Source organism: Triturus cristatus, chromosome 8, assembly GCF_964204655.1.
Source record: "Triturus cristatus chromosome 8, aTriCri1.1, whole genome shotgun sequence".
NCBI lineage: Eukaryota > Metazoa > Chordata > Amphibia > Caudata > Salamandridae > Triturus > Triturus cristatus.
This window is the reverse complement of record NC_140591.1, coordinates 603,817,383-603,843,686: the sequence shown is the minus strand read 5'-3', so window position 1 is coordinate 603,843,686 and position 26,304 is coordinate 603,817,383. Positions and strand designations below refer to the sequence as shown.

At 44.1% G+C, this 26,304-nt stretch overlaps 1 protein-coding gene across 5 annotated transcripts in view; it reads right to left on the bottom strand.

Annotated features, from left to right (window-relative positions):
- The window catches only part of SCEL (sciellin), a 580,338-nt gene extending 554,526 nt beyond the window's left edge, over nt 1-25,812 (bottom strand). For 3 of the 5 annotated variants that reach the window (XM_085622068.1, XM_085622069.1, XM_085622070.1), the window contains exon 1: nt 25,646-25,812. The gene's annotated coding sequence lies outside the window, so the exon portion shown is untranslated. The remainder of the gene's footprint in view (nt 1-25,645) is intronic. The other 2 variants (XM_085622072.1, XM_085622071.1) reach the window with 2 other exon arrangements.
- Between the last annotated feature and the right edge of the window lie 492 nt (nt 25,813-26,304).

Genomic DNA, 26,304 nt, shown 5'->3' with positions numbered 1-26,304 from the left:
TAAAGTGAGTGTAGATAAGGCAACAGGCAGTGAGAAGGTTGGCTAAAGGGCTAATGTATAGAATCTTATATTTTGGTAACGGTTGGACCCATTACTGTGTATCCACGGCTCCTAATTGACTAACTTGTAAATTCAACTGTCTTTATAACAATTGTTGTCAATAACGTTTCAACCGATAGAATGATTAAGGGGTCATCACCAGAACAAAAAACACACTTATGCAGAGCTAATGAGTAAATCCAAGTCAAATTACGGGGTACAGTCTGGAATGTGGCACATTACTGGTCCTGAGTTGAGGGCAGTATGTAGCATGTCAAATCTGAATGAATAAAAAACTGGAATATACCACAATAATTGGAGGAATACACCATGATAATTTGAGGAATGATAGTTGGAGTTTTGCGGCGAGTTGGGCCCCTGAGCTGTAGCGAGTGACTGAGCTGTCAGTGGGACAAAATGTAGGTGCAGTGGTGTAGACAGTGTACAATGTTCCCAAGCACCTCTACTTTTTAAAGGATGCACGGTAAAGAAATCCTTTGTATAGAAATATGTTTTCTGTGTTGAAAAAAAAGTACCTTTCCCCCACATCTAAGCCAGCGGTTTATTCACTCTGCTTAGGGTTAAGTTGCGCAGGGTAACAGCCAGAAATCTATGTGTTTTTATTTGTTGGTGGGGGTATGTCTACTACTTAGGTGTACTACATACAGTTGAGCAAATGCGCAGAAATCATAAGTTATTATCTATGCTTGCCTGGATATCCTCATAGTTGTTGTCTAGTGTCTGTGGCATTTTCATGTTCCCCGTTGGTTCCTCGGGGAAAGAGGGGACACGTTCACAAGAGTTTAGTGTTCAGTATTTTTTGCAACCATGTGAAATCCATGATAGATTTTGTAGCCTTTTCTTGACTTCTGAGCAACTTGCTGACTCTATATTTTAGCTCAGCATATTGGAATGCATCTCACTTGATATATTTACAGCCAATGTTCCTCTAAGGAGTAATTACCTGCTTTATAAAGTATTCCAGATAGCCCTGGTGTTTGCTAAACAAACATCGCCAAAATTTACAACAGAACTAAACCAAAAATAAACCACCACAAGCCTGCTTTCTTTGGCCAGTCACTTATCAAAGACCCATATGGAAGGTCATGGGTTCGCACGTGTTTGAAAAAAGCAAGGTACAAGTGGCAGAGAAATGATCATTCTCTTCGTCGTTCCATAGATGGATTTCAGCTTAGTTCAGACAAAAGGCAGGTAGAATCAAGCAAAGAAAGACATCAAGAATTAAATCAAGGCACCCAAGAGAAAAAGACGCTGAACGTACAACGGCACCCCAAACCAATGGTGCAATTCTCAGGAAAAGAAGAAAGAAATCATTCTTCTTACAGAACCAGCAAAGAGGGGGAAATCGTTAAAACCGGGTCTTTTATTTGGTCGCTACCTGCTAAAAACTTAAGAGAAATAAGGAAGCTTTGGATTCGTTGCTTTTTAACATTTTTATTTTGGTTATATTTTCTCCAGTTTTTCTATTCTGTGAAAACTCGCAATAATTTAATGAGAGTACCATTAATTGTTAATCTATGCAGCAGCTCTTAGTTCTAACCAAATTCAGCCACTTGCATTTAATGTGTCTGTCTAGAAGAACAATTTCAGCTCCTGACAGAAGGGGATAATGATGACATTTCAAAATAGAATACTGCTAATCATGTTTGTGAAAGGATCCTGCAGAAATAAGAGACTTGTAGAGATGGCTGTACTGGGGTGAAGAAAAGGCCTTAAGGTTTCCAGGGAGTTGCTTCAATGTGAGTCAGAAGATTTAATGCTGCAGACACATAATGCCCCTGGCTACCATGCATTTGCTAAAGTAAGAATGCATGATTTGTCGTACAACAATTCTATATCAGTCAATCAGCTGAGCTTCTAAAAGTGTCCATAGCCAAAAGGATTGATTGTTACAGTGTGACCATCATATCCTTTAGCGACTGTTTCTTGCTAAGCCATCAAGAATCTATGTTGCGGAATTTAAAATGCATCTCAAAATCCAGTAAGTCATTTGATTCTGTGTGTACAGATTCACCTGTTTATTGGTGTTTGGAAATTATTGTTAATTTTTCATAAGTCATCATCAGAGTTACAAGCTATCTCCCGAATGCAGTACCTCAAGTTTCTTAATGTGAAATCTTCCTCTCCACAATATGTACAATCAATGTGCCCATCTTAAAAAAAGGCAAAAATAGCATTCTCTTTTAAGAAATATTCTCAATGTTTCCTGTATGTACATTACATAGACATATTATGTTATGGGATTACCCAAAATTATCATGAAAAGTATAACAAAGAAAAATAATTAAAAGTAATAATATAGGGAGAACAGTAGAAGGTTATCAGTAGGTACTGATATATTATAATAAATGAAACAATTATACTTCCAATGACAAGTTGTCACTGTTACATGAGTTTTCATTGTTGTCTGTGCTCAGATTTTGCTTGTAATGTTGGTTTTTGTGGATCGTGGTATGTATACGTTTCTTGATTATTTTGGGTAATTCCATAACATGAACAATGTGTCTATGTTATGTAATTTGGGATATAATGAGTATATACGGAATTAATATTTGAAACAATGCATTGAATCTGATTATGTATAATTTGAAGGATTATACATGTATAATGAAACTTTAAATATATTGTATCATGTACAGTTTCTTAATAGCTCACAACTTGTCTATATTTCTTTGGCAGCTTTCAAAAAGCGTAATGTCCGTGAAGCCTATGTCGGCTGTCTGTAAACATTATCTGATGGCAATTTGAGAAGAAGGAACATTGTGGAGGGAGAGAGAGATAGATAGATAGAGAGAGAGAGAGAGAGAGAGAGAGAGAGAGAGAGAGAGAGAGAGAGGACATTTGGAAACTGGAATTTGGAGGCTAAAAGTTAAGTTGGTAGCCTTAGCTGAAGCATTGATATGAGGAAGCAAAAAGAGGGTATGCCTTAGGAGCAAAAAAAAAAGCAACGTAGTCTGCTAAAGTCTAGCATATACTTTTGTCTATTTGATATAAAACCATATTTGGAAAAGCTCTGACTTTCCTTTTGAAATTAAAACTTTGATTTTTGTATTTTCTTTACCTTTAATAAAATAAGGCATGTATTTGTTTGATGCTTACTTATTTCTGTTATTTTCTGTTCAGTTTTGAGGTTCAATCATAGAAATTGTTTATTGTGGGGCCCTGGCCCTCAGTAGTAATTCAGTGGAGGCCAGCAGAAGTCAAAATGTTAAGAACCGCTTCTATAGTGAACTTGTACACAGTTAAACCAGATGGTATGAACTAATGATTTGACAGTCTATGCAGGCCTTCCTTTCTCCTCTGATTGCACCAACTGCTTACAGCTTACAGACTGGTATTGGACGTGCCAAAATTCTGTTTTCCCCAAAAATATGCATAGGTTTTTAGGTCATCCTCGACAGCAGTGTCTGAAGAACTGCATCTCATTATGAAACCACGGTTATGAAATCTGTTGTGATACCTGCTAGTTATGCCCTGACGGGTGCGGTTTTTACATGCCCCTTGTACTTATCCTTAGAACCTGGTGGACGGAGAAGAAGCACTTTTTCCAGGATCAATGCAACATCTCACATGATTTGAGGAAATACCAAAAAGTGCATCCGGAGTAAGTGGTGGTAAATCGGACGTGCTAATATTCTGCAGCAGCCAGGGTCAGACTAGAACAGAAAACAAGCCTGGGAACCAAAATAAATGTGGCTCCCATAAGTGAACCGCATGCCTAAAAAAGTGGTCCATGTTTGCAAATTGGGGCAGTTTTGAACTTGTTAAAACACGCAAGATATTGAAGACTGTATGGATTTGAGCTTGTTGCAGGCAATGTTAATTTAAATATCAGGGAAATCAACAGTAAACACAGGCCCGGGAGACAATAAAACAGGCCCACAAACAGCCAAAACAGCCTATACACTGAACTGTCAGACCAGCCGTGCTTGTACTGCCTGATTGCCCGATAGGCCAATCTGACCCTGGCAGCAGCAATAAGAAATCACATAAGTGGGTGTCAACCTACAAGGGTACCCCAACATACTCACACAAGTATCATCTTTCAGAACAGGGGAAATGATCTGCTACTTAAGCCAGGCTTTCACTGATATTTGCCAGGATCCAGCTAGAAAGAGTATTTACAAAACCAGTGCTGGCTAGTGTCCGATTGACGTCCATCCAGAGCTTAATTTACAGTATCAGAGCATCTCATGAGGAAATTAAACCCTAATCCAATTACTCTATCAAATCAATTGAGATAGATGTTTCATTTACCAAGATCTACTCTACAGGTACATCAGTCTTTGACTCTGTGGCACAGATCAGCTATGACTTCGGTATCGTGTAAGAGATGCAAGAGCAATTACTTTAGAAGTACTCATTATCCAGGCACTGTGTGTGGTTAACATGAAAATCTGGCATGGACCAGAGCCCCCAAGGAACTAAGTTGGGCACCCCTGACTTAGATGATGGTACTAAATTAGATACCACATGATCAGCCAATGCCTCACACAAGCCCACACCCAGCCTGGCACACGATCAGCTCAGGATTTTCACATGCCCATGAAAAGCCCAGGTTGGCTCCTTACCAGCTCATTAATGTGCATACTCTGCCTAAGCCATAGACATAAGAAGCTCTGGCATGGAATATGAACAGCCCTTACCTTGCATTCAAACAGCCAAAGTTTGGCAAATGAGCGTCCTATATGGTGGGACATGGCCTACCTATGCCTGGAGCATGAGCATTCCAGGCCTGGGGCATGAACCGCCCAATTCTAACACATCCTAGTGGAAAACTTGCACATCAACAGCCCTGGCATCGAACAGGAGCAGTAAGTAAACTGCAGGCCTTGTTCTAAGAAACCGACTTGTGAAACGTGCATAGGGGTGCAGCTTCAGAGGGGTGTTTGGGATGTTACACCCCCTGAAAATGTATTCTGTAGTAAATAGTTACATACAGGTGCTTTTTAGTCGGGTAGGGATCAGGTGTTCTGTCGGATTTCACCCTGGATTTTTACATGTCCTCAATGACAAAAGCACACACATACATACACTCTCTCTCTTGTCTCTGTCTTAAAACATAGTCAACTGTGTTTTAAGTACCCCTAAGAATCCACACTCCTCTCTCTTTCCACTGTCTCTTAGGTCCTCCTCGTGCCCTGCTTCTCAAAATGTATTTTAACAAGATATGAAAGTGTGATTGTTGGGAAATCTGAAGTTTACACCCCCCCATCCCCAATGTTACTGACCAAGTTATGCCCCTGAACGTGCACAACCTATGTCATCCACTAAACCTCCCAAGGTGTAATAGATGTGTAGCTCAACCATGGAATATTAACAGCCTTACCTTGGGACATGAGCAGATCACACTTGTTTCATTCGAAAACAAGGCCTAGCACATGAGCAGCAACTTTAAGGATATGAAAGCAGGGGCGGCTGGTGTGTAGGGGCGAGGTGGGCGTCGCCCTGCCACCCAGGGGGGGAGCAAAACAATGAGAGATGGAACACCTAGCAGCTAGCAATTAATTGTTCTGGCTGCTCGGTGAACAAACATGTAAATCTGGGTTTTTGTTTGAGGGGGTGGGGAAGGATGGCCTTTGAAAGTGCCCCGAAGAGGCCACGTGATATACAGGCACTATATAAAACAATTGAAGTAAATAAACAAATAAACACATATGTGCTTTTGTTGGCCTTTTCTTTTCTCCACGATTTAAAGAGTCAGTTACTTTATGGAAAATGATTTGAAGTGAAGAATTGATATTATGTCACAGGTCACTGTAGGAACGTTTTGAAAAACTGCACCAAACGTGAGGAGCAAAATTTAAATAATGGATAGAGGGCGACTCCAGGGAGCTGAGGAAAGCCTGACAGTCTTAAACTAATTTTCACAACCATATTTTGTCAATTTTCATAAATAGTGTTTCACAAAAAAATTCAGGAGTATCATTGGTAGAACTTGTAGTAGCTTAAACCAATAGGAAGCATTGTCCTGCCTTCTGTGGAGTGCTGGTTATATGTAGTATCTGTCTTTCCTATAACAGTATCACTTTGTCATAGTGCCCCACCCTGTTCATCCCCTTTTCTGTTCTTTGAGGCAGCCTCCAAGTTGACTCAACACTATACAAATACAATCAATAAAATAAAACAAGCATTGAAAATGCCACTTGGTCTGGCTTTAAAGGAACATTGTATGATAATGTGAAGCATTACCAGTAAAGAACACGGTGATGGATATGTATTTGGGTGGAAGCAAAAAACTGTAGAATAATGTTGGTGTAGGTTAAAAAATCAGGTGACAGTTGCACTATCAAGCCAGACCTAGAACTCCATGTAGGTTAATGACTGCCCTTCTGCCATCTGTGCTGCTGCCAGAGAAAAACAACATGCATTTTCTAGTTATCTGGAGACTTTAATAGCATTGCAGTGGCATGCCTGTGCCCCTGAACGTCCAAGCTCGGGAAGATGAATAAATAAACAAAATGGTCACAGGTGTGTGGTGGGCAAGCACTTTTTTGAGGAAGAACACAACTTCTGTGCAATCAGACCATGCACTCCTGACTCTCAACATGTAGGCGGAGCCAAAGCTCCTCTCTAGTGATGGTCACATAATTGTCTGGCAACAGATGCGCTGTCAGGCTAGACCATAATATTTTGTTTTATGGTGACTACTTAGTGGGGACTGAAGCACTGTCTCTGGTGCGTGACAGAGGTTTGTCAGGTATCCTGTGCCTTCCCCAGAATGATTTGTGTGTAAATGTCAGCACAGACATTTCACGAGTGCCTGACATGGGTGGGAGAGGGACATGGACACAGGAACAATTTGGTCTCTTATGTCAACACCCATACCTAGAGGCATGCAGCAGTGTGTCAAAGGACCTTTGAAATATTTTAACAGCACGCCTACATCTAGTCAGCTGCAATCATCTGTGTGTAGTAACAAAAATGTTCCAATGACCTGAGTAAGTGTACGTGTTAGCGATTTTAAAAAATCTAAAAAGTGTTTTTATTTCCAAGAAAACTACTTACCCTCATTAGTAGCTTAATCAGTGAAACTGCAGAATGTGTGTGCCTAACCCTTTCATCTGATACTGAAGGGAAATCCCCAGCAGCATGGAGACAGCTGCCTGGCTGTTGTACTATTTGACATGAGTCTTCTGTGAATATTGACATTTTTTTTTTTCCTGTACACCTGAAAACCTTATGATCTAGTTGGTAGAATTAGTGGATTGACAAATCTCCACCCACAACCCCCGTTATATATTTGGGGCGACACTCGGGGTTCCTGATAGACACCAAAGAATACAGAATGTAGTTCAGTTCTCAAAATGTTCCTTTGTCAATACTTTATTTCTGATATTTTTTATAATACCTACACTGTTGCTTTAGAGTGACCAAAAATAGGTTTGGGGTAAAGCCTTTTACCATAATCTCCATATTGTGGAAAATACAATTGTCAGATTAATTTCTGGATTAATTTCTGGACTTCAAGGAAGAGACCATATCTTGGGGGTCAGATTTTTTTTACGTTGGCTTAAAGTAGAAAGAAGATTGTACTACCTTTAGCGCATACTTGTGTACCCTCAACCTAGAAGCACCGTAATTGAGGGATAAAATGTTGATTCTTCAAACTACAAGGGGAAGTCAGATTACCCAGTTCTTAATTTGAGCCGCTGGCTGCAGGTGAGGCCCGCCAGCACTTATTTTTGGGGACAACACTTATTTTTCCTCATTAGACTTTCAACCAGAGCAACGGAGAGGAAAATGGAAATGGGGGAAAGGAAGAGGAATCGAAAGACTGAAAAACAATGACAAAAGGAGAAAGCATCGATGGAAAAAAACCCTGCAAGAGAAAGATAAATGGGCTGTGGGTGTCTGGTTGTTTAATCACTGTTGTTTTACAAATCAAGCAGTGGGATACCCCGTAACTCTTTCATTTATGGAGTGAAAAAGGTTATTCAATCTTGTAATTTGCACATGGAGTTCGGGATCAGAGTCAAGTAGGAAGGACATCTCACTAGCACATTTCCAGTGCCGGTTCCTCCACTGAGGCGGAGGAGCTTGCCCCACTGCTCAGAGAGCAGTGCAAAAAAAATTTTAATAAAATGATAATAACTAGAGTTATTATAATTTTATTTTTCTTTGCTGGAATCGGAGCCAGGTCGGGCGGGGTGGGGCTGGGCTCGCCACCGTCAGAGCAGAGTGAGGAGTGGTTTGCACTCCCTAAGTGCCCTTTTGGGCCAGCCAAACCGTCATGCGCACTTATTTAATTTAATTTATTTATAAAGTTTTATATAGCGCGAACTTGACCCAAGAAGGTATCAGAGCGCTTTACATTTCGGATCGTTACGTTAAAAGTTACATCAGATACAGGAGAATAGTAAGGTACAGTACACATAAACAATGTTTCAAGAATTCGTAGGAGGGAGGGGAAGAAGGAGTAATAGCGGGGAGACGAGGAGGAACTGTGCCCATTGTCCGGCTGGGAAGGGGACGGTCAAGGGGGAAACCAGGGCCAATCTCCACATTAGCTGTCTAGCAGCTCCACTGGGCTTCAGCCATGTTGCTCAGGTCTCAACGTTCAAGAAAAACTGTTTTTTAGTTTATTTGATTTGAGAAGGTTATATAGCGCTGTCTAGACCCGGAGGTATCAGAACGCTTAACCAGGGGATCTTTGCATTACAAGGTTCATCAAAAAGGATTATGTAGCGCTGGCTAGACCCGGAGGTATCAGAGCGCTATAACAGAGGAACATTGCGTTACAAATTACATCAGTTACAATAGCGTAATAAGGTACAGTAAACAAACAACAAGGTTGAGAGAATTTGTAGGAAAGGAGGGGAGGAAGGAGCCATAGCAGAGAGACGAGGAAGAACTGTGTCCTATGTCCGGCTGGGTAGGTGACGGTCGAGGGGAAACCAGGGCCAATCTCCTCATTAGTTGTCTAGCAACTCCACCGGGCATCAACCATGTTGCTCAGGTCTCAACGTTCGGGGAAAACAGTTTTTAATAGATATATAGGCTATGAGGATAGCGGTAAAAGAAGGAGGTGGGGGAGGGAGTAAAAAACAAGCCAGAGAAGGAGATGGGGCTACCATATAGGCCGAAAGGGGATGTGATCAAGGTCTGTTCGGCGTCCGGTGGTAGGGAAAACTGTGGCAGCCATCTTGGGGTCAGGGGGGGAGCTATAGTCCGAAAGAATTCCAGACGTCCTCTTGAGGTCAGGCACAGTCCTGGAAGGGTTGAGTAAGTAAAAGTTCAGCAAGGGGGAAAAAGTCATCATTGTCAGCCTTGTTGGGGTCAGGCATCCTTGGACCCTTTTTCCATACCGAGTGTGCAGAGTGCGACAGGGCTTTACAGGGAGGAAAGGGTCGGACTCCCCTTAGTTCTTAAAAAAAAAAAGTATGTTCTCCTCCGGGCTGTGTTGCACAGTCCGGTGAAGAACATGCCCAGGCTCCCAGGCACTGCCAGGCCGCTCAGACCAATCACGACGCTGATGCAGCTTCGTGATTGGCTGGGAGAAGCAGGGAGCCTGGGTGCTTCTGGTTCTGGGGACGGAAGAGAGGCAGCTGCGACAGCTAAGTTTATTTTTTATTATTCTTTCATCCCCACCCCCATTCCGAGGCAGCCGCCACTGCACATTTCAGTACATGTGCCAACCATCTATTCCTACCGTCATATAAAGGAAAGGCATAGAAGATTCCATCTTTTCCTGCTCCCGGCTGGTGAGGGAAGTGGGCTTGGGAGAGTATGGTGGCAAAGCAAATGACAAAACCAAAGGGGATGATAGACGGAGTGTTGAACAATGCAAGCACTCACCCCCAGTCAACTGATCTGGGTTTAATCCATCATCATTCTTAAGCCCACTCTGCCACCCCAGTTCAGACATGGCCATATGCAAATCAGTCTGACCCTGTGCCTCATGGGAACAGTCCAGCCCGAACTGCCAAGCCATGTCTTTCCTGGACCGAAAACAAGCATCCTGGGACTGGTTTCTGGCTAATGAGCCGTCATTAGCCAGGCTAGCTTGAATCCAGTGGCAAAGTGAGAAAGGGACCCACGTCTGGGCATACCCTGCCAACTTATGGCGAATAAAGCAAAACCAAAGCAGCTTTGTGATTGGCTGGGAGAAGCAGGGAGCTTGGGTGCTTCTGGTTCTGCGGACGGAAGAGAGGCAGCTGCGACGGCGACAGCTATATTTATTTTTTAATCCCCACCCCCGTTCCAAGGCAGCCCCCACTGCACATTTCAGTACATGTACCAACCATCTACTCCTACCCTCATATAAGGGAAAGGCATAGAAGATTCCATCTTGCTGGTGAGGGAAGTTGGCTTGGTTTAGTATAGTGGCAAAGCAAATGACAAAATAAAATACAGTCCTATTTTATAATTCAAAGCCTCGCCTGTTGATTCAGAAGGGGGCACAAAAAGTTCTACAGTCATTGTGCGGAGGCGCTGCTGTTGGGGATTTCATTCTCTGATTCACGTTTTCTAATATTATGTTGTAGTTGATTCATGACGTCAGGTATCTACTTACAAAGCTACAAGACAGTGTAGAAAGCAGCTTACTGAGCAGATCACCGATTATCACTTAACGGAAGACTTCTTTCTAAATAATGTACAGCTGTTTGGTGATAAAGACATACTTATAGTGGGATATCTATGTCTACTGGAAGTTAGTGCAAAAAAAAGAAAGAAACTAACTTTGTTAGACAGACATCGTGAACCTTAGCTGCTTTTGACATCTATAAAAACTGCTTAGAACATGTTTACAGCTGATTAAAAACTACATACTATGGTGCATATTTTCAAGCCCCTTTCGCCACCGCAATGTCACTTTTTGTGACGTTGTGGTGGCGATACGGAATTTGCCTTATTTACAAGACAGTGTTAAGCAACTTAACGTGGCTTAATGCTTTCTTCTAAATACAGCCCCCTTTCATGCTATACTTAGCTTGAAAGGGGAGGGCAATGGGTGTTGCAGTGGGCATTCCACCACAACACACATTGATTTTGACACCGGCCGCTATTTACAAGTGTGGCGTAAACAGGAGGCAGCACCAAAATTAAGACCAGGGAACACCTGGTCTTACTCATGAGCAACAAGGAGAAAAGTTTAATTTCTCCTCGTTTTTGCTGTTTCCGTGTGTGCTGCATTGTGCAGCACACATGGTACCAGCAAAATGCCTTTCATAGTTTATGTGCAGGAAGGTGTCCCTTCCTGCAAATAAACAATCATTAAAAAATGACATTTTGCAACTTCTATGTGTGCGGCTTTAAGCAGCACACATAGAAGTTACAAAAAGCCATTTAAAGATTGTTTATGTGCAGAAAGGGACACCTTCCTGCACATGAGCAATCACTCACCTCAACACAGGCACTTTTGCACTATGGTGCAAGGGTGCCAATGTTGGCGCAAGGCAGATAAATTTAGTGCCAGCGCAGGGGGAAACGCAGAGCTGCACCATATTCCTGTAAATATGGTGCAGCCCTGCATTTCAAAAGTGACGAGTGTGTCGATGGCTTTCAAGGCTTAACGACACGCTTTGCCACTTTCCCTGTAAATATGTCCCTATGTGTTTATGTTCCCTGTGCAAAATTGATCTTTATTTTACATATACGGAGGCAGAGAAACTCTTTCAATAGGAGAAAAAAGAGACCCAGGATTTAAAAGGTGATTTATGGAAGGGTTATGGTGTGACCCTGTATTATATGAAATAAGTGACCCCAACCCCTCTTACTGCCGGTAAGGACTATTCTGTACATATCTCTATTATATTGTTAAAAATTCTTAAGCCAGAAAACCGTGTTTATATCTGATCGAAAATTGGGATTACAGAATTGCGACAAAATTTCAAAAAATGCTGTGATAAATGTAACCAATGTTCAATATGAGGAACCGTTTTGGGATAAAACAATGCTTGAAAGCCCTGGTTATTATCCTATGTTTAATGTTGGCCCGCATTCCCGGTATGTCTACAGGGTGTGTTATGTTGTTAGGGCTGGTAGTTTGAAACCAAAACACCAAACTAAACTACTGCATTTAACAAAAGCCAAACAGTAACAAACCCTGGTGTTTTGGCAAGCTATAAATTGGACTGGTTAATCATCCTTTGTCACACATGTATCTATCTGTAGCAATTGTAATAATTGATTTGTAATCTAGTACAGATGGTTTGCTCCAGTGATGACTTGTTTTCACGGGTGGAATGTACCACGTGACAGATTTGCACTATGGGCATTTGAAGAGGCCAGTTACTCCTGTGCTCAACCCCTCAACTGTTGCCATGGCAGCAGCTGTCTCCAGGTACATCGAACAGTTCTCAGAAACCAGGGCAACTGCGGATGCTGCTGTAGGAAGGCTGCTTCCCTTAATATTTTCCCCCTTATCTAGGCCTAGGGCTAGGCATGAAACTGGGAATTATGAGATAATTGAAAATACCCCAGGTATGTACTGTTTGTCATGATTTACAAGAAAATGAATGCACGGAGAAGAGCTCAAATTAATAACACTAAGAACAAGGTGATGATGTGAAAAATGCAATACTTGGAAGCGTGTGTGAATCAAGTGTCTTCACTACAGTATAGTTGTGAAATCACGAATGTCTGCAGCAAGAAACTAACATTACTAATGCAAACACGGGGTGGGGATGGGTGCTAGGGGGGCAGATCGGGGGAAAGATATACCGTAGGAGTGCTCTAAGAAAAGACCGCTGAAGTTATACTCCTGCAGCTAAGACCTAAGTGGAGAAGTGTGGCTCAATGTGGAGAAGTGTGGCTCAATGATTAGAGCGGCAGACCCTGATGCAGAGGTGTAGCCTGGGACCAGGGTTCAATTCTCTGGCTCGGCAGGTCTTGGGCTCAAAAAAATTCCACGGACCTGACAATTCTCGCCTCGGTGCCTATTCCAATCATGGAGTCCCACTCTGCAACTCTGGCCAATAGCTTGCTTAATCTCCACAACGGCCCCCACAACGCTAAGGATGCCTGGCCTCCACCTTGAGGGTGCCCAGGAGTGGATGCCTCACAGGGAAAGCCAGGATGGGTTCCACAGCGGTATTCGTACAAGTGCCTTGAGACCCTTGCAGGTGAGTAGTGCGCTATACAAGTATCAAATTTACATTTACCTATTACAAGAGGGGAGGGAAGAAGGTAAGGTCGTTTGTTATAGCTTAAAAGAATGGAGAAAAACATTTTTTAATAATAATTTCACTCACCTGCATGGGGCCTGGACCCTTGCAGATGAGTGAATGTCTTTGTGCTTGTGCTGATGCGTATTACAGATGCAGGCACAGTGGCAAAGAAGCTGTTGTGCGGTACACTGACCGTGCATCACAACGGAGGAGGCACATGGTCTGTTCCTCTAGACCGCCCCTAAGAGTTTCCCTGAGAAGTAGTCAAAGACTTCTTCCCCCCCCCCGCATCCTATCACAGAAGGGTGCTGTCACACACACTTCAATCTTCTGTGGTGGCAGTGACATAACAAAACTTGAGGGGGCCCGCTTCTAAGTACATGGAGAGCCTCCCCCGGACCCAGTCAGTAGCTCTCAGGCCAGGGGCCCATCGCCCATGCACAGTGCCAGAGGGTCCCCCTGGAGGTCGGGCCAACCCTCACCAAGGGGGCTGTGGGGACTAAGGTAGGATCCCTACCCTCTTCAAAACGAGATAGGGCCTGCTTCCCGTGAACGAGACAGAGCAGGACGTAGTGGGCACCGGGCGTTTTCTCGGTGGGCCAGAAAGGAAGGGACCGGTTTTGGACCTGTGGGGGCCAGTTTTGTTTCCCCCCTGCCCCTCCTCCAGGGGCTCGTCGAGCGGAATTCCAGGACTTGTTACTGTTCCCAGTCCAGCCCTGAGGGAGAGGCGGTTTTAAACTGGTCCTTGTGTTTCATCTATGAGCTCTCCGAAGCACAGGCATGAACTAACAGAGATTGCGCATGTGCTTAAGGCCGCCCATTTCTTTTTTTATTTTCAGACAAACTGTCCACGTTTGCACCGGGTACACCCAGTTGAGTGTGCGTCACTGTGCAGAAAGTGACAGAGACAAACTACTGGTTGGAAGACAGCTGATCCTGCCTGAATGAACCTAAGGAGGAGAGGCCAATAGTGATTCTCTATCGTTCACTTCCACCCTCCCGACATAGTGAGCAGGCATTGCATCGACAAACTATGCTGCAATACATGGAAAGCCAATGCAGACCAAGCCATATGAGGCTCTCTTACAGTCAAACGACTTTGGGAAGGAAAAGAGGTGTTGGATGCTTTCACCATCAGCTAGTCTAGGCAAACTGAAAGATAAGCTTGGCAGCACAGGCAGTCACAGTGCTCTGATGTGGCACTCAACAAAAATATTTACATTAAGGAATTAAATGCTTAAGAATTCTGCCATGAGGGCAAGTCGAGCCATCATTATTTATCACTAAAATGTTTTCATTTCAGCCTTGGTAGTAAAAGGAAGCTGTCATTCAGATCACATCCCCATAAAAATGTTATGTTGTTTGAAAAAGCAATTCACTGCTAAAGAACTTCTGTGACTTCTAAGAGAGTGTTCAAGGCTGGACTAGAGAGGCTGTCTCGCAAGTAAATGTAAATGTAAATCCAGTATTTGTAAAGCGCGAACAGCTACCCGAAGGCATCCCGGCGCTGGGGGCCTTTGGGAAGATTAAGCGAGCTATTGCCCAGAGTCACATGGTGCTGGGCTGACCTGCTGCTGGTGCCGGGGATCGAACCGTGAGCCCCAGAGTTCCAGCGTCAGTCGCCCTGGCCGCGGCGCCAGTCTTATGTAATAAAAAAAAAATCAATAATTAAAAATACATATGTATATACAGACACTTGGTCCGCCTTCTTCCTCTATTCGCCTGTTTAAGTATCTTTCACATCTTGCATCCGACCTGCACGGCATACGGCAAGTGCCAATAGGTGAGACAACTTCCGCCACTGGCTTCTTGCACTGGGAGTGACTGCATTTTGCCTAATCACCAATACACATCCACCTCAAAGGAAGCACACTTCAGGGCCAGAGTTGGTGGACCTATACAATACTTTACAAACTACTTTCTTTCCATTCTTTGTAAGCAGCAATTGCCATTGGTGCAAATCTCTCAGTTTCTTCACACACACAATGACCGTAGAAGGTCATCATGGTATCAGACCATCAGCTCCCAGTACAAGCCAGAGTCAAACTCAAGATCGTGTACATCACATACAGGGCTCGGGTACTTACAGAAAATACCTCCCCAGTAGTGCACCCCATTCGGCTCCTGTGATATGGCACTTCCTTAGGATTCTACAGAACTTGAGATCTAACTGGCTTCCGAGACACGTTTTTAAACTTCACTCACCAAGCCCCTCCCACCACCACAACGGAAAGAACATATTTTGAACAGTACCTCATGTCCTCCCGTATCGCAAGGAATTAGACAGAGTATGTGGAATAACCCGGAAACTCAGAGATTTGAACACCAGCCACTGAAATGAGCAGCTACCTGAAGGCCAGGAGTTTAAATCCCTAGGAAAACGGCTTTGCTTACCCTACTTCAGTAGTCTGTAAATTGACTCCCACTAAAATGGCAGCAGCACCACCAGTTATTTATAGCAATCCGAAATGGTAGAAGTCTGCTTCAAAACACCAAGTAAAAACAAATTACTGAGACTAACCGTGTTGGTCATGGGCCCATTCTGACTTATTTCAAATGATGAGATGGAGTGGACACCACATGTTCCATTTGGAAATGCACCCCCCCCCCAGCCCCTCCACCAGATGAAACACATCTGTTGGATGCAGCACTGCCCAGTTTTGTACAGGCAGGCAGTTGGTTCTACACAGGAAACTAAAATAAATAAATAGATCATTTACTTTAACATTGAATGAGATGGCTTTCTCTTTTTTTTGACTTCATTATTTACATTTACCCTTCGAGTAGATTTGCACACTGCAATGCAAAAGGTTTCAGCACTATGTACATTTATATTAACATGACACATTAATATTCAACGACAGTAGCTCAATAACGAAGACATCTAACTCAAGATGTATGTTTCATAGGGAAATGTTCTTCTTTATTTTTCACAGGTAGAAGTTCTTTACATTTCACATTTCATGTCCTCATAGCCAATGCGTTTCGTCTCCAATGAGACTTCTTCAGGGCTTTCATGTATGGCATACAGAGATTTTATGGTTCGAATTCGATAATCAACGTTTTCTATAAGTCACCCAGTCTTCAGTAGCGGTTTCATAGCCGGCCACATACGTAATCAACATCCAATTTTAGCGAGAAACATACATCTTGAGTTAGATGTCTTCGTTATTGAGCTACTGTCGTTGAATAATAATATGTCATGTTAATATAAATGTACATAGTGCTGAAATTTTTTGCATTGAATGTTGTTGTAGGACTTGTTCCTACTTTTTAGGGAGTAAAGAGGGGAGTACTCTCTGGTTTCGTGCACTATTTAATAGTTATACACAATATTCATTTGTTGTGTGCGGACTTGATCAGCCTCCACCCTTAAGTTTTGGTTTCTAGATTTGCACACTTGCAGGAGTACGCTGGACATGATAATTAAGAAATGGGTGGACATGATTGTCACCTACCTGAAGATATGGTAAAAAACTCTAAATCCTACACTTGTGTAGGATTTAACCTACTCTGTTTAAAAATCACCCTTCAGCTGGTATTGCAGCGTTTATCCATGGCCTAATACACAAAGAATCGCTCTAATATGTGAATATCTATGAATCACAAGTTTCTTCCTCAAAGATGTGTATATTTGCATATATTATTATCGGGATATTCATAGAAACCATTGGTCTGCGCATGTAAACCCTGGTAAAATTAGAGTTGGGGCACCTTGCATTTGGGAGAGGGCACCAGGGATGTTTAATATAGGAGGGGAGAATTCATGTCTTATAATCAGTAAGGAGCCCAACCTTGAAAACAATCAGAGACTGTGCCACAGAGTTCTATAACTCTCTAAAAGTCACAGAAGGCCTTGCTATTTATTTCCTGACTTTGTATCAGCAGATATACTTGATCCTATATTTAGTGTAATTTAACTTATTGCAAGTGAAATGAAGTGTTCATTACTGTATCTAGAATAAGAACTTTTTAACAGAAGACAGTGTGTATACCTTTATTTTCAGCTCTACTTTTGTATTTTGTAAACTGATAGTAATAAAATACCAACTGCTCAGCCCGCAAGGGACCGGGATGCTACTCAGCCGCACAGACTTTGTCCATGAACACGGTCTCCCAGACTCATTGTTCCTTATACACGCACATATTACACAATACATCAGAACACGCTGGTCCCCGGACGGCACAGAGCCCGCTACACACAAATATGTACATTCAGTATACCTAATGGGAAATGGCACACATCTAATTAGATGTCTATACCAAGGACTGCATCTAGCAGTACCCCTAATGCAATTGAGAGAGAAGTGGGGATATGACCTGGGCAGGATGCTAGAAGATCAGGAATGGAAAGCACTTCTAGCTTTTCCTAGGAAAGTGTCTCATAACACTAGATTTCAATGAATCAATAAATCAGGGGGTTATAGAGTGCGCTACTCACCCGTGAGGGTCTCAAGGCGCGGGGGGGCAGCTCCTACTCAGTCGAAGAGCAGGGTCTTGAGGTCCTTCCTGAAGGCGTGCAGGTTCAGGGAGCGTCTGATGCTGGTAGTGAGCGCGTTCCAGGTATTGGCTGCAATGTAGAAGAACGCCCTTACTCCTGCTCTACTTCTGCGGATGCGGAGGATCTCTGCTAGGGGGAGGTCGGCGGTCCGGAGATTCCTTTTGGTTGCATGGAAGTAGACTCTTTCGATGAGATATTTGGGTCCCATGTTGTGGAGGGATTTGTAGGTGTGTGTGAAAAGCTTGATTTAAATTCATCCAATATATGATACTGCATTGAGCCATTCTGACACAGCACAGACTACATAATATGTTCCTGGAAGTATCTACAGCATGCCATAGGTGTACAGCGCAAGATGCAGACCTGACTCATATGTTATGAGCGTGTACTGTCCTCTCACCCTTTTGAACACACATTGGGGAATAAGAAAAGTGTCAAGGAGAAAGCACTGGGATAGAGCAGAAAGTTGTTTATTAGGCTTATATCACTGATCCAAGAATCACAAAGTGCAGGCCAAATTTGCAGATTTAGCACTACTCACTGCAAAGCGCTTAATAGCTAGAAGATGGAAATTGGTATCTCCACCGAACGTATTGTGTGACGGAACAAGGTAATCCAATGGGGAGGGCAGAAAATGAAGCACTTCACAGAGAAGAATACAGGGGATTATGGAAGACACTAATAGCAATGGAATGGGACATGTTATTGGAATCCTTTAAGGCCATAGATGCACCGACAACTTGAACTCTACGCATCCCGCCCCTGTACCAGTGATACAGCCTGAAATCATTGGGAAGACATTATCTTAATAATACTGTAAATGAGCGATGCCGAAGAAGTAATGATAATATGTATCATATTTTTTAAATTATGCCCTGGACATCCCTCACAGACACCTACAATAAGGTCCTAGACCCTGTCTGACCCATTGCGGAGCCATTTTATTTATAATAAAAGCTGTCTACATCCCATGTTTAACAAACTAGAGGTAGCCAAGTATGGGTGGGGTGGGGGTAGTGTTCAATAGTTCATAGATAGCGGGTTCATAAGTTAACACTCACGGACTATACATGGCATAACTACTGCATTAGTTATTGACCAACTAATATTACTTGGCTACAAGTTGTGCGATAACTAATATATGTAAACAATGACCAGAAATGTTATGCAATAACACGGACGTTGTATGTAATGTATATCTCACAAAACCAATCAAGTTTGTTGGGGGGGGAAATGCTCGGCCCACAACTTTTCTTTTTGACTAGGATACCAAGGGCTAACTTAGTTTCAACACAATTAAGAACGACTGATAAATACTGTGTAATGAGTAGGTGTGACTTACTATTATTAGGCCTCATTCACAAAGGTAAACTCATCATAAACATAGGTTTGGCAATTTTGCGCCTGCCAGGACTCCAGAAAGCTATTCCTGACATGGGTAAGTGCATTTAAGTTAAGGAGGCCTTCCAAGACGTATTTTGCCCGGTACGTTGGGAAACACAAAAAGCATAGAGGGCACTCCCAAACGGCGATCCGACCCCTTCCCACCTGGAAGTGGTCGCTGATTGCTCTAGCAAAGGGTTGTAGTAGTTTCCCTTTCAGGGGGGAAGGGGATCGATCACCCCCACAGTAGAGTTGTAGGAGAAGGACTGGCACAGCTTAAGGGAACGTTTGTGAATTCCAAAAAAAGCATATCGGCACCCACACATTGGCATACATTTATTAGTGTAGATTTACAACTTTCTTCATAAATTAGGCCCATGATACTTTTGTCTTACTTATATTTTCAAGAGTAAGCCATGACTAGAAAATCATTGCACATCTGGGTTCATGATTCTGAGGTACTGTGACCACCTTTTGATCAGTATATCAAGGATGGAAAGGAACCAATGATGCATTGAAAGACCCAAAGGGAGTTCATTCATTGCAACAGGCGGGCCCTTGTCAGTGAAGAGCCATCCAAGAGCTAAAGGTCAGGGTACGAGATGGGAGTCGAGGCTCGGGAGAAACTTTTCTAAAATGAAATTCTGTGGAAGTGTAGTTAATACGTAGGACACCCTTCCAGCAAAAGTTGCTAAGTCACCCGCAAGGCCAAGAGAGGTACAAAGGGGTAATTGTGCTTGGTGTATTAGTGTAAAGCCGGAGACCATGGGCTTGTGTGTCTAGCATCGACAGGAAAGCAGAAAACTAAAATAGATTCCCAGATCTACTCTGGCACACTTGTGAGGGGCAAGGTGTCCTTTGTAAACAGAGGACACACTTACTGACCACTCAGGTATTAATTTACAAACTGGGATCTGCAGAGAGGGGTTTCTTGGTCCTACCACCAGGCATCACGTAACAGAACCGATGTGCATGTAGCTCCCAGAAGCCAAACGATGCCAGTGAAGGTGGTTTGCTGATGTCACAGGCACACGCCCCTTCACCCATGTGGGTCATGTGCATGCTCCTAGAAACCGATTAATGTCAGTGATGGTGCAGTGGCGTAACGAAACTTGAGGGGGCTCCCCTGCAAGGCACAGAGAGCACCCCCTTCCCCCTGGTCTTAATCAGGGGCTCTCAGGTCAGGGTACTGTGCTGAGGAGGGTCCCTGGATTTGGCACCCCCGCACTGCTGGGGCCTATGTTATGCCACTGTGACGGTGGTCTGATGATATCACGGGCACAAGACCCTCCACCAACGTGCATGCTCCTAGAAGCTGACTAATGGCAGTGAGGGTGGTCTGCTGATGTCACAGACACAAGCCCCTCTACCCATGAAGCTCACGTACATGCCTCTAGTTACATTTCTAGTCTCAACATAGGGGTAGACAGCTAATTCAGCACTCCACTGTTGAAGACTTCCAAGAATAGTGGAGTAGAAGGGCCTGCAGTGCTGACAGGGACATATCTGCCAGGGTTGAGTGAACATTTTCTCTTTAGAACTTCCCCTCATTCGTGCCAACACTCCACTTACTACGCATAGTAAGGGCCACTAGAATTATGTGGCAGGGAGAACCAAATTATATGGCAGGGTTGACTAAATTATGCAACAACAAAAGGCAAATTAAGTGTAATAATGCGGCCCATGTTGTGATAGTATTACTTCAATATGTCGTAATTTTTACAACTTAACACAGTGTGGTCAAAAGTTTCACTTCGATAGTATCAGCTTAACACCTAAATACAGCAATAAGCAACAGAAAGTTGACTGGTCAACCTTTGCGAAGAACCTTCCACTGCGCTGCAACATGTCGCTGTGGTTTTTTAACACTCTTTCTTCATTTCGGCTAGAAACATTTTTTTGTTCAAATCTGAAAATGATGCAGCAAATGATGAATTATGCGGCAGATGCAGCAAATGCATAATTATGCAGAAAACGTTGCGAGTGCAAAATCACATAATTCCAGTGGCCCTGCCGTTAGTGCATGCAATTTTATGCGTGTTCATTTTCACACCGAAATTCGAACGTGCTGCAAATTTAAACTAGTAAGAGGGAAAAAAGTTCACCAACAAAAGTTGTAAAGCTGACTCACAAGGAAGCAGCAGCTGCACTTTCAGAGCCAACTAGTAATCGGAAGGGAATGCTGCCAGATTTCATTGAAAGATTACACTGTGGCAAAGACACAGGAAAATCCAGAAACTCTGCAAAACACTGTAAGGAACTAGCAAGATTTTGCTTGCATAATACAAGCGATTGCTCACCATCAACGTCTACTCCCTGTCGGCACTGCCCACTCTCCTGAAGCAGCACCGAGCCGAAACAGGGTTGTCAGAAGGTAAAGGTACGTCCACCTTGTGCACATCTTGATGGGGCAAAATCTGACTTTCCTCCATCTGGACTGACAGAGAAAAAAGCTTTGCAAATCTGCCTTTTTCTTCCGTAGCGAAAGGTTGGGCAAAATGTCCTGACAAAGTGCCTTACACTCGCAATGGAGGACTGAATAGAGAGTGCTATGTATGACATACCCAAGTGACATCCATTCCAGTGTCAAACTCAAGTACAGTTGGAAGTAGTTGATTGCAAAGCACAGTTATGTAGAATGAAGGGTCCATGCTCAAGGAGTGTGTGGTGAAACATTTCAACACTCACTTAGCAAATATCAGGTTCTGAGAGGTGTGTGTAAAGATCCTGGGGGTCAGACAGAAGTCAAGTGGCAGGTGAAAAAAACCTCAAGCAGGCACTCACTGGAACTAGAAGTTGATTCACTAAATATGAAACTACCATTTTTAGTTGCCATCGGATGCAAGCACTAATGTGATCCCTACAGGGCCACGGCACGTCTCAGATGGTTACACTCTGCCAAACACTTTACATTGAGGCTTCGGTGATATGGCAAAGTCGTTTCTTTCTGCACTCACTGCAAATGTACATCTGTCAGCAGCAGAAGCAACATTTCCAGTCTTAGCAGGAACTCCACACCTGGATTCAGAGTCGCCACTAGCCTTACTGTCCCGGCACCCTCCTGCAGCAGGGAGTGAAACCCTGCTCCCAGGGGAGTGTCAACTAGGAGGCCCATGGAAAAACTGCGCACTTTGCTATGCTTCGTCGTACCTCCTCCGTTCTTTTCTCTAACTATTTCTGAACGCCTTCAAACATAGGACGAGTGCCTTCCCTGCAATTCCATTCCTTTCCAAACCTAGTCCAGAGTGACTTTCCTGCACTTCCATTCCCTTCCAAACCTAGGACAGAGTGCCTTCCCTGCAATTCCATTCCTTTCCAAACCTAGTCCAGAGTGACTTTCCTGCACTTCCATTCCCTTCCAAACCTAGGCCGAGTGCCTTCCCTGCACTTCCATTCTCTTCCAAACCTAGGCCGAGTGCCTTCCCTGCACTTCCATTCCCTTCCAAACCTAGGACAGAGTGCCTTCCCTGCACTTCCATTCCTCTCCAAAACCTAGGCCAAGTGCTTTCCCTGCGCTTCCATTCCCTTCCAAACCTAGGACAGAGTGCCTTCCCTGCACTTCCATTCTCTTCCAAACCTAGGCCGAGTGCCTTCCCTGCACTTCCATTCTCTTCCAAACCTAGGCCGAGTGCCTTCCCTGCACTTCCATTCCCTTCCAAACCTAGGACAGAGTGCCTTCCCTGCACTTCCATTCCCTTCCAAACCTAGGCCGAGTGCCTTCCCTGCACTTCCATTCCCTTCCAAACCTAGGACAGAGTGCCTTCCCTGCACTTCCATTCCTCTCCAAAACCTAGGCCAAGTGCTTTCCCTGCGCTTCCATTCCCTTCCAAACCTAGGACAGAGTGCCTTCCCTGCACTTCCATTCTCTTCCAAACCTAGGCCGAGTGCCTTCCCTGCACTTCCATTCTCTTCCAAACCTAGGCCGAGTGCCTTCCCTGCACTTCCATTCCCTTCCAAACCTAGGACAGAGTGCCTTCCCTGCACTTCCATTCCCTTCCAAACCTAGGCCGAGTGCCTTCCCTGCACTTCCATTCCCTTCCAAACCTAGGACAGAGTGCCTTCCCTGCACTTCCATTCCTCTCCAAAACCTAGGCCAAGTGCTTTCCCTGCGCTTCCATTCCCTTCCAAACCTAGGACAGAGTGCCTTCCCTGCACTTCCATTCCCTTCCAAACCTAGGCCGAGTGCATTCCCTGCACTTCCATTCTCTTCCAAACCTAGGCCGAGTGCCTTCCCTGCACTTCCATTCTCTTCCAAACCGAGGCCGAGTGCCTTCCCTGCACTTCCATTCCCTTCCAAACCTAGGACAGAGTGCCTTCCCTGCACTTCCATTCCTCTCCAAACCTAGACCAGATTGACTTCCCTGCACTTCCATTCCCTTCCAAACCTAGGCCCAGTGCCTTCCCTGAGCTTCCATTCCCTTCTAAAGCTAGGCCAGAGTGGCTTCCCTGCACATCCATTCCCTTCCAAACCTAGGCCAAGTGCCTTCCCTGCACTTCCACGTCCTTTCCAAACCTAAGCCGGAATGTCTTCTCCACAATTCCAATCCTTTCCAAACCACAGCCAGAATGCCTTCCCCACGTTTCAATTCCTTTAGAAACCTAGGACTGAATGCCTTCCCCACACTTCCATTCCTTTCTAAACCTAAGTCTGAATGATTTCCCCGCACTTCCATTCTTTTCCATATCTAAGCCTGGATGCCTTCCCCACACTTCCATTCTTTTCCAAATCTAAGCCTGACTGCCTTCCCCACACTTCCATTCCTTTCTAAACTTAAGCCTGAACAGATCCAGACACGAGTGGTGCTGAAAATGAGTGGGGGGACATGAAACAACACATTTTTAAGGGGTTGCGGTGAGGGTAAGGAGGAAACTTCACGAAGAATTGTTTTTGGGGCGTGAAGAAAAAAGTAAAATGTGGGTTTCCACACTTATCCTGACTCTACACGTTTTCTGCAATGTTGACAAGCTACAAACACAAGACTGTGGACTAAAGGCATAGGCAGGAAAATTACAATTACAGATTGCCGTTGCATAAGAGCATGGCTTCTGTTAATTGTATAAGAAGCCATAAATGTCTGCAAGTCGTAAGCATACACCTAATCCACCTTATTTATGAATCTGTCCTGATAAGTCAACAATCAAGTATAACTTTTTTGTAGTTCTCTGAAAATGGGCCTTGACCTTGAGACACATGACAGAGCAGGGGAAGATTATAAAATGGTGTTGGAGGTTTGTCCCACAACGCAAATTAAAGTGCATATACATATGAGAATGTTTTCTTTGGCTCTTTACCGAAGTGCTCAGGAAGAACACAAAGTACTCCAAATGGGTCACTCTAAAGCTGGCGGACATCCCCAGCTACTCCTCATTTCAACATTGACCTTGGACAAGTAAACAAACGCGATCACCGGCTGCAGATTCTGGAACGTGCAGCTTTGATACAAGAGTACAACTTGAGTGTTTGCAGTCAGATCATCTGTGCGCCGTCTCCGTTGACAGAAGATACTCGCTGAGACAGGGCATCCGCGGGGAGGGCCCGCGTTTAATAAATATGTCAATTGTCTGTCATCGGCGAAGGCACTGACAGAACTGGTTCTGCAGGACGTGGGAGGGGAGGCTGACGAGAGAATTCAGGCTTTTCTGCTGCAGCGAGCACAAAGCACCTGACAGGAACGGTGCACGCCCTGCATGTGTGTTACTGTGTCTGCGTGTTTATGTCTCAAGTTAACACGTTTCAAAGAATTTGCACGCCCCAGACGCCGCCACCATCCGTCTCCGATCTGGGGAAAGGGGCTCCGCGGTCCTAGACAAGTTCTACAAACACCAGTTGGGCAACGTGGAAGGACTCAAACCACACAGAAAAAAAGCTAGACAATAGAAAAATGCTGAACGTCCGTCTTCATAAAACTGCAGGCAAGTAGCAAGCTGGCAACCCACAGTGAAAGGCAATTAAGACAGGAATCAGAAGGCAGCAGAATGCGCTACGGGCGTCTCTAAATTAATTTCGTCTTTGTTCGTGTGCGTATTATTTGACAGTAAACAGTACATCAAATGTGCGCTTCATTGGATCCCAATCCACGCTGCCTTGTGGGCAGACCGTGCAGTTTGGGAGAATTCTATAGCAAAATACAGCAAAATAAACCACCTCTAGGCACTACTACGTTCAGCTCATGTGTCCAATTTTTTGATTAATTTCTGTTGCGCTTAATTCCGGTGCTTAGTTTATTTCTAAACGCGTGCAGTGCTGAGTAACAGGTATACTGAAACAGTGAGACAAGATAAGATTTGCCAAGGAGCACACTATGTCAACGAGTGAGTGAGTTTCTAATCCACTGGCCCACATCGCCTCACATCGTGTGCCTAGAAGTGGTGCATTCCAAGAGTCGCGCGCCTTTATTTTCGCTGCTTCAACAAATCTGATAACTCGCTGCCTGATATCGAGAACTGCAACAGTTAGCCAAATGACTCATTCAAGTTCATTTGGCATTTTTTCCAGGTGTTTTCTCACAACACATATGTAAACCCCCAACAACACCTGCACGAGGTAGAAAAAAATGACTTTCAAGCGCTTGAGACAGAGGGTGCTTACCTTGGCGGGAATGGGATCCGTGCTGCGCAGCTGGAGCCGAGGACTGAACTCCGAGGCAGGGCACCTGGGCCGAAGGTGGAACTGCACTTTCGACAGAGCGGTATCGACCGACCCACCTAGGATTGTCTCCACAGGAGCAGCGCGGGAGCTTCTCCCCAGGTCTGTGTGACTCACGCAGGGAGGCGCCGCGAGGTGTGGCGGGGAGGGTGTCACCCAGAAATACCGAGGCAATTTAAAAGCTCGAGTTTTGCAACGCACTCGGGCATTCTTTGCATAACTAAGCCTTCGCTCTGGTTTCACTAAAACAGGTCTATTGTCTTGGCAATTCGTTGCCTAGAAATGTAGTAAGGTTTAGTGAGCACAGGCTCTCCCTGAACTAATGGGGCGAGGTTCAGCTTGCAATGAAAGTAGCAGTGTAAAAAGTGAGGGTTTTATGAAAGGCTCAGAGTAGGTATACGATACTTCATTATTTTGTTGGGGGGTGTTTATAGCGCCAACGTTAAGCAAATAGTAATGTCAGGGCGCTATAGGGGAACTGTAAGTAAGGAAAGCAAGACAAAGAAGATATAAGAAAGCAGGCAAAGAAGATGTGAGAGAGGTAGAGACGGGGGAATTGTGTATACCTCTGCGTGTCTAGGATACTGTACCTCCCATCACTG